An 8,547-nucleotide genomic window follows, 5' to 3' on the forward strand; every position below is an offset into this window, starting at 1 on the left:
CAAAAAAAAAAAAAAAAAAAAGAAGATTAACAATGTATACTATTTACCCAATGATTTATCCGTTTTTAAATTTTTGAAAAAAGTTAATTGGAATAATGTATTTTCTATATTAGATCAGACTTATAATGACAATTTTCATTGTCAGTTATTCTGAAATAAAAACAAGCATATTACATTTCTTTCTTTTTCTTTTCCGAGTTGCAGTCCCACTCTGTCACCCAGGCTGAAGTGCAGTGGCACGATCTCGGCCACCGCAGCCTTGACCTGCTGGGCTCAGGCAATCCTCCCACCTCAGCCTTCCAAATAGCTGGAACTACGCACGCACCATCACGCCCGGATAATTTTTCTTGATTTATTGTAGAGATGAGCTCTTGCCAAATTACCCTTGCTGGGATTGTAGGTGTGAGCCACCGCAACCGGCCACATTATATATTTTTAAAAATATATATATTTTTTATTTTAGAGGTTGTGGGATACATGTGAGGATTTGCTACATAAGTAAATTGTGCACAGGTGACATCTGGGCATCTTGCGAGCCTTCTCTCCCCTTGGCAGTGGACATGGTACCCAGTAAGTGGTTGTGTGGCCCTTATCTCCTCTCCATCCCTCCCCCTGTCCCTCCATTAGCAGTGTTCAGCATTTGTTGTTCCCACCTTCATGTCCTCCACCCAATGATTAGGGCCTGCTTATGAGTGAGAATGTATGGTATTCAGGTTTTTGTTTCTGTGATAGTTCACTTAAAATGATGGCCTCCAGCTGCATCGAAATTGCTGCCAAAGACATGATTTTGTTCTTTGTGATTGCATAGCATTTCATCATATATATGTACTACCTTTTCTTTATCCAGTCCACTTTCGATGGGCATCTGGATTGGTTCCATGTTTTTGCTATTGTGAATAGTGCTGCAATGAATATGTGTGTTGTCTTTTTTTTTGAAGAGTGATTCATCTTCCTCTGGGTATATTCCCAGAAGTGAGATTGCTAGATCAGATGGAAACTCAACTTTTACTTCAAGAAAATGCCACGTTGCTTTCCTCAAAGGTTGAACTAGCTTACATTGCAAATAGTGTAGAAGCATTCCCTTTTCTCTACAGTCTCACCAACACCTGTTGTTTTTTGAGTTTTTAATGATAACTATCCCAACTAGTGTGAGGTAGTGTCCACATTATAGTTTTGATTTGCATTTCTCTGGTGATTAGTGAAGCTGAGCATTTTTTCATGTTTGTTGGCTGCTTGAATGTCTTCCTTTAAAAAGTGTCTGTTCATGTCCTTTGCCCATTTTTTAGTGGAGTTCTTTTTTTCCCCTATCAATCTGAGTTCCTTATAGATCCTGGATGTCAGGTTTTTACTGGATGCATAGCTTGCAAATATTTTTTCCGATTGTTGATTATCTGTCTCTTTGCTCTCTTGATGGTTTCTTTTGCTGTGCATACGTTTTTTAGCTTGATAAGTTCCCACCTGTCAATTTTAGCTTTTGCTGCATTTGGTTTTGAGAACTTGGCCATGAATTCTTGCCTACTTCAATATCCAGGAGGGTGTTCCCTAAGTTTTCTTCAGAGAGTCTTATAGTTTGAAGTTTTACATTTAAGTCCTTGATCCATTTTGAGTTAATTTTTGCCTATGGTTATAGCTAGGGATGCAGTTTCATTCCTCTGCATGTAAGAGCCAGTTTTCTCAGCACTGTTTGCCAAATATAGTTTCCTCTCACTATTTGTTTTTGTCAACTTTGTCAAAGATGAGTTGTTGAAGGTCTGTGGTTTTATTTCTGGATTCTCTGTCCTGTACCATTGGTCTATGTATTTCTTAAGCTGCATTGACTTGTACAATAAAACTTTTTTTTTTTGAGTTGGAGACTCACTCACAATAAAACTTTTTAAGAGACAGGGTCTCACTGTGTTGCTCAGGTTGTAGCACAGTGGCACAATCATAGCCCACTACAGTCTCACCCTCCTGGGCTCAAGCGATCCTCTTTCCTCAGCTTCTCCTACTTACTCCCTCCACCCCTAGTGGGTAGGAATACAGGCATGTGCCCCCATGCCTGGTTGACAAAACTCTTAAGTGTAAAACCATTACTAAGTTCTGTAGTATCAGAGGCCCCAAAATGCAAAAATGTAGCATATGATTTAAGACATCATTTAATAAATGGCTGTTTATTTAAATCATGGGAAAATATAACTTTTACTTTGATAATTCAAGGGTAGATCAAAAGTTTTAGGTACATATGAGAAAAGTCAAATTATATTTTTAGATAACTATAGTACTCTACATCACTTTCATAATGGAATAGAAGGAAGATGTCCCGGAAAAGTTGGCAACAGTGGACAACCTCAGAGTTCTGAATTAATCAGAATGTCTCAAGGTTCTTTCATTCACATCATCTTTCTTACCTGCCTTGTGATTTCAGTGGGGTTTCTTGGATTCTGTAATGTGCCTTTTTGCTATCTAATACGTATATGCCACAGAAATACTTGATAGTGGTAGGGCCAGCAGCTAATCTATGAGAAACTTTTCTTGTTTTTGTTTTTGAGTGAGAGCCTCACTCTGTCACTCAGGCTGGAGCGCAGTCGCATGCTCATGGCTACCATAGCCTCAACCTGCTGGACTCAGATGATCTTTCTGCCTCAGCCTGCCAAGTAGCTGGAACTACAGGTGTGCATCACCACACCTGGCTAATTTTTAAAAATTTATTGTAGAGGCAAGGTCTTGCCAAGTTGCCCAGGCTGGTCTCAAACCCCTGTGCTCAGGCAATCCTCTTGCCTCTGCCTCCCAAAGTGCTGGGATTATAGGCATAAGCCACTGTGCCTGGCCAACTTTGTTATTATTAAAGAAAAATTTATCTGGGAGCAAGGGAAAGAATAGAAATTTTAATAAGATATAATGGAATGTGGTTGTTAATAACTGTTCCCACATCATAGTAATTTTTTAAGATTAAATAATACATACCAAATATTTAATAATTGCTGCTGTTACTGTTATATTATTACTGTGTATATCTGTGCAATATGGTACCTGTTTATAGGCAGCTGATATTTTGGGTTGCTGTTTGCATTCATTTAACATTAATGAGTCAAGAAGGCAGGTGAAAATTCTAGCTACTCATCTAGGGCTAGGAATGGCAGTATGGACAACTTATTGAAAACAAGATCAAGTGAATCTGTGAATACTGAATAATGAGATGCCTAGCGCTCCGCCCTGACTTGTCACTAAGAACTCTGACAGCCCAGGTCCTACCACGTGAGGTAGATTCCTCTCTGGAAAAACTGATCCACCCCCACACAAAATCTTCAGAAAATGATGTTGGGGATGGGAGGACAACCATTGAAAATGCTTTGTTGTTCCCTTATCCTAGCTCACCACTGAAAAGGCCTACCCAAGCACAGAGGGAGACTTTCCAGTTAGCTTTCTCTATGCCTCTCAAATATGAAGGCTCCTGAGACAATCAAGGCAATTATTCTAACTTAAAAGACTGGTGAAACCAAATAGAAAAAAGGAACTTCAAGGAAATACAGGTTGAGTATCTCTGACAAGATTGAGACTGGAAATGTCTCTGATTTCAGAATATCTTCACATATTAATATAATGAGATATCTTGGGGATGGGAGTCAAGCCTAATCGGCAAATTTGTTTATATTTAATGTATAGTTTTACACTCGGCCTGATGCTAATTTTACAAAATAAGTTTAATAATTGTGTGTGTGAAACAAATTTTGACTGTGACCTATCACGAGATCATGTTGGCACTCAAAAAGTACTAGATTTTGGAATGTTTCAGATTTCAGATTAGGGATGCTCAACCTGTAGTGTTTATGCAGGGAAGAAAATTTTTAAATCAAAAAAAACCAAAGTAATACCCTTAGAATAATGACACACTGCACTTGCAAACAAGAACAAGGTGCTACTTAGAAGACTTGGGATTCCTCATATCTCAGATACTTATACAAGAAAAAACAAAGAGAAGTCCCAATATGAGCAATTCCATGATGACAAGTGTGCTACTTGGCAGAGGCAGTCAGTCCAGACTAGAGAATGTAGGACTTCAGGAAAAATGTCTCCCTTGGATTGACTTGGAGAATAAATAAATAGTGACAAATGATTCTGGTGGTAAATTAATAGAGGACACAAATCAAATTCAGCAAATTACAACTAAGATAATTACTACTTCCAGAAACACAAAATATTCTAAAAGAAAGAAAATGTCATCATAATAGAGAAGCCATTATCTACGTACACTTAATATATTTTGAACATGAATTTAACAAAAATTGTACAATTAAATGATGATAGAAGTCCCAGTGTAAGAACAAGTTGGATAAAGGGGGAAATAGCGGGAGACATGTAAAAAAGCAAAATCTTAATCTTTCATAATAGAGAATTAGGAATTTATCATTGAAAAAAAAATCAAAAGAAAAAGGGGAACCTAAGCAGAGGAGGCAATGTTAGCTCTTTGCACTCAGAGACATCTCGCAGATCACCGACCAGCAACTCGACTGCACTTTTTAATGAAGTAGTGAAAAATGAATCCCTTCGTATTATAGTATAGCATTGGAACCAATTATTTTATTGTAACAATATTTGGCTTATAATGGAATTTTGGACATCGAGGAACTTATTTATGACAAAAAATCAAAATTTTGAATTGATGTATTCCAAATAATTATTGGTCTTTTGAGTTCTGATTGTCCCATTGAAGCAGGTATCTTTAAATGAAGCATCCAGGAGATTTGCATAAAACTTTCTCTACGGAATGTTTCTGAAAAAAATTTTACTATTGAAAGCAGTTGACCAGTACTCTTGCAAATTTAGTACTTGAATTATTTTCATATTTAGGATAACTGTGACAGAAGTTAAAAATTCCTGTTGGTCAACATCATGCCACTGATGCCATCGATTTGTGTGATAGCTACTTTTTCCTTATTTTTTCATCCCCATAATGATTTCTTTTATTATACTATGCACTAATTCATCTGTAAAATATAGAGTAAAATAGTCAATCAGTTCTTCTATATTACTTGCTATTTGTGGTATTCCTGTTGTTTGAGGATGTACAAAACTTATTCTCATTGGAGGATCGTCTTTTTGTGTAACATATTTCCATTCTTCACTTGATGATACTTTGTCTTCTGCTTCTTCAAAACTACTAACACTTTTATTGCTATCACTCTCTATTACATTCTCCTGTTTTCTTCTTGGTGGGATATCACTATCACTACTATCACTTCCTTCCACACCAATGTTTATTTTTTCTAATCTGTATAAAGGTCTAAATCTAACTCATCTTTGCTGCTGCTTATAACTCTCACTTTTGTCTTTTCATTTTGCCATTGTTCTGCAAACTAAATAAATGGATAAGACATTTCTAATTATAAGTTACAAAACCACAAAATGAAATTTATCAAAAAAATTTTACTTTTCCAACTTAGTGCAGATAGATATATTCAATCTGTGCCACTCAATACTTCAATACGATCTGCCTTCAACTTTGAAAGTCTTTCTTTTTAAAGGCTACAATAACTATAGTAGCTTATTTATCTTCAAGTTATGCCATATGATACAAAGGGTATACCCACAGCTGCCTTATACACCACCTTCTGTTACAAAATTCTGTGAATACACTTCACAAATTCTTTTTATGTGATGCCAGCTGATTTTTTGCTTTTCATGCAATTTGAATGGAAAACTTCAAGGAAACATACATTTCTGAAAAATTTGCAGTGGTTTAAGTTTGTCCTGTATAATCTCCAGCAATCTCATGTTCCCTGAGAGGGGACATTCGAGTGGTTTGCTAAATTTTTCAATGTCCCCCAGAGGGGGCATCTGAGTGCAAAGGGTGAAAGTACAAGTATTTGGAGGTGAGATGTCCATGAATTAAGAATTGCAATCTGGCAGGGCTTGGTGGTTCAGCCTGTAATCCCAGCACTTTGGGAGGCTGAGGCGAGTGGATTGCCTGATACTGCAGATTTGAGACCAGCCCGGGCAACTTGGCAAGACCTTGTCTCTACAATAAAATAAAAAAATTAGCCAGGCATGGTAGTGGGCGCCTGTATAGTTACAGCTACTTGGAAGGCTGAAGTGGATGGATCGCCAGAGCCCAGCAGGTCGATGCTGGGTGTCTGTGAGAGTGCCACTGCACTCCAGCCTGGACGATGGAGTGAGACTCTAACTCAAAAAAAAAAAAAAAAAAGAAAAAAAAGAATTACAATCTGCTGGGTGTGCTGGCTAATGCCTGTAACTCTAGCACTTTGGTAGGCAGTGGCAAGAGGATTACTTGAGGCCAGGGGTTTGAGGTAACAGGTAAGACCAGCCTGGCCAACTTGGCAAGACCTCATCTCTACAATAAATCAAAAAATTAGCCGGGTATGGTGGTGCTTGCCTGTGGTTCCAGCTACTTGGAAGACTGAGGCGGAAGGATCACCTTGAGCCCAGCAGGTTTAAGGCTGGATGGCTGTGAGCATGCCTCTGTACTCTGGCCTGGGTGACTGAGACTCCAACTCAAAAAATAAAAAAAGAATTACAATCTAATCACTTACTTTATTCGTGACTGGGTAAATTACTTAATATTTCTGCTCCTTCGAAATGAGGTGGCTCTGAGAATTGACTTCATTAAAAAAAGAAAAAGCAGAGAGCTTGGAACATACTTAACACATAGTAAGTGCTCAAATAAATGCTATAATTAAAAGCTTCTTACTTGAAAATGTGGATGTGAACAGAGAAATGACAAAAAGTTACGTGGTTGCCTGTGGAGAGGTAAGAATGGAACAGGGGTCTAACATTTTCTAGTTAATGTCTTACAGCAGCACTGTTCAATAGAATTATAATGTAAGCCATTATGTGATTTAAAATCTCATATTTAAAAAGAAACAATGAAATTAATTTTAATGTTTTATTTAATCCTATGTATTCAAAACATTATCATTTAAGACATGTTAGCATTATAAACAAGAGATTTTACATTATTTTTTTCTGTACTAAGTAGTTGAAATCCAATGTGTACTTTAACGTTTACAGCACACCTCAATTCAAACTAGCCCCATCTTAATGTTCAATAGCCACACGTGGCCAGTGCCTACAATACTGAACAGTGCAGACTGTGGTAAAATTTTTAAAAACAATACATAACATCAGTGACTACTAAACCACAGAAAGAGAAACCCAGCCATAGTATGTCTCCTGATAAAAGACTACCACTTCATAGTCTACTAAAAAAAAAGAAAAATAACCTGAGTCTGATCAAGCCCTTAGATGTGATTACCAATTTATAGAAAATATGAAGGAGAAAAGAACATGTTAAATTGCATGTCAAGGATGCAATCAGCAAAATCTAGATGGTGGGAAACTCCTAGGTGACAAGCAAACCAAAAAGAGGAATTTTAAAAATGTGATGGAGAAGAAATTCATGAATTTAAGATGTAAAAATTCAGGATTTTTTTAAAAACTAAAAGATTTTTTTAAAGATGTATCCATGAATTGCAATGTGTGGTCCTTATTTAGATCCTGGCTAGAACTATTTAACAATTTTAATGATATTTATGATAGAATTAAAATTTGATATTAAGAAATTATTTTTACTAATTTTTGTTAAGGCATAATAGTTTTTAGTCTTTTTAAAAAGGCCATTATCTCAAGTATACTGAAATGTTTATGGATAAAATGATATGCTGAGATTTGCTTCAAAATAATATGCAAGCTGGGGGACGTGGGTGGTAGTTTAGATTAAATGAAATTGGCCTTGAATGAATAACCGATGAAACGAGGTGACAGCTACATGGTGGTTCACTACACTACTTTACCTACTCTTGTATGTGTTGTTTTAAACTTTCCATGATATGTGATTAAAACAAAACTATGAGGCACACTTACTAATTTTTTTTTCTTTTAGTTGGGGACGTACTCTGTTGTCCAGGCTGGAGTGCAGTGGCTTGATCATGGCTTACTACAGTCTTGACCAGCTGTAGTGATCCTTCCACTTCAGTCTCCAAAATAACTGCGATTTTGGGCATGCCACCACACCCAGCTAATTTTTAAAAAAATTTTTGTAGAGACAAGGTCTCACTATGTTGTCTATCTAGGCTGGTCTCAAACTCCTGTGTTCAAGCTATCCTCTTGCCTCAGCCTCCTAAAGTGCTGGGATTACAGGCGTGAAGCACCATGCCTAGCAATACTTATTAATTATAAAAATAAAAATTTTAAAAGAATATAGGCAAGCTTAAATAAAATTATGGTTCAACTAATGATTATTTGTAATTACTTTCCCCATCCAACCCAAGCCTAACATTAATTCCTTCAGACCTAAGGAGAGTTTTTAAAAAAAATTTCTTATCCTGCCATAAGTCTAGGAGAACTATATTTGTCATTGGTCTGACTTTAAACATAGTCTCCCTTTCCAGCTCCATCTCACTCCAAAAGAAAGCAAGACTCTATTTAAATCTGTTTATAAGCCATTTGAAGTTAACCCCTTGACAAACTAGAGGCTTTAATACTTAACTAAAAGAAGAATAATTGTCAGAAAACAACATAAGGTAAATTCAAAAAGATAAATTCAAGACACTA

Source organism: Carlito syrichta, unplaced genomic scaffold (genome assembly GCF_000164805.1).
Source record: "Carlito syrichta isolate Samal-C Ts95f unplaced genomic scaffold, Tarsius_syrichta-2.0.1 Scaffold104742, whole genome shotgun sequence".
Taxonomy (NCBI): Eukaryota; Metazoa; Chordata; class Mammalia; order Primates; family Tarsiidae; genus Carlito; species Carlito syrichta.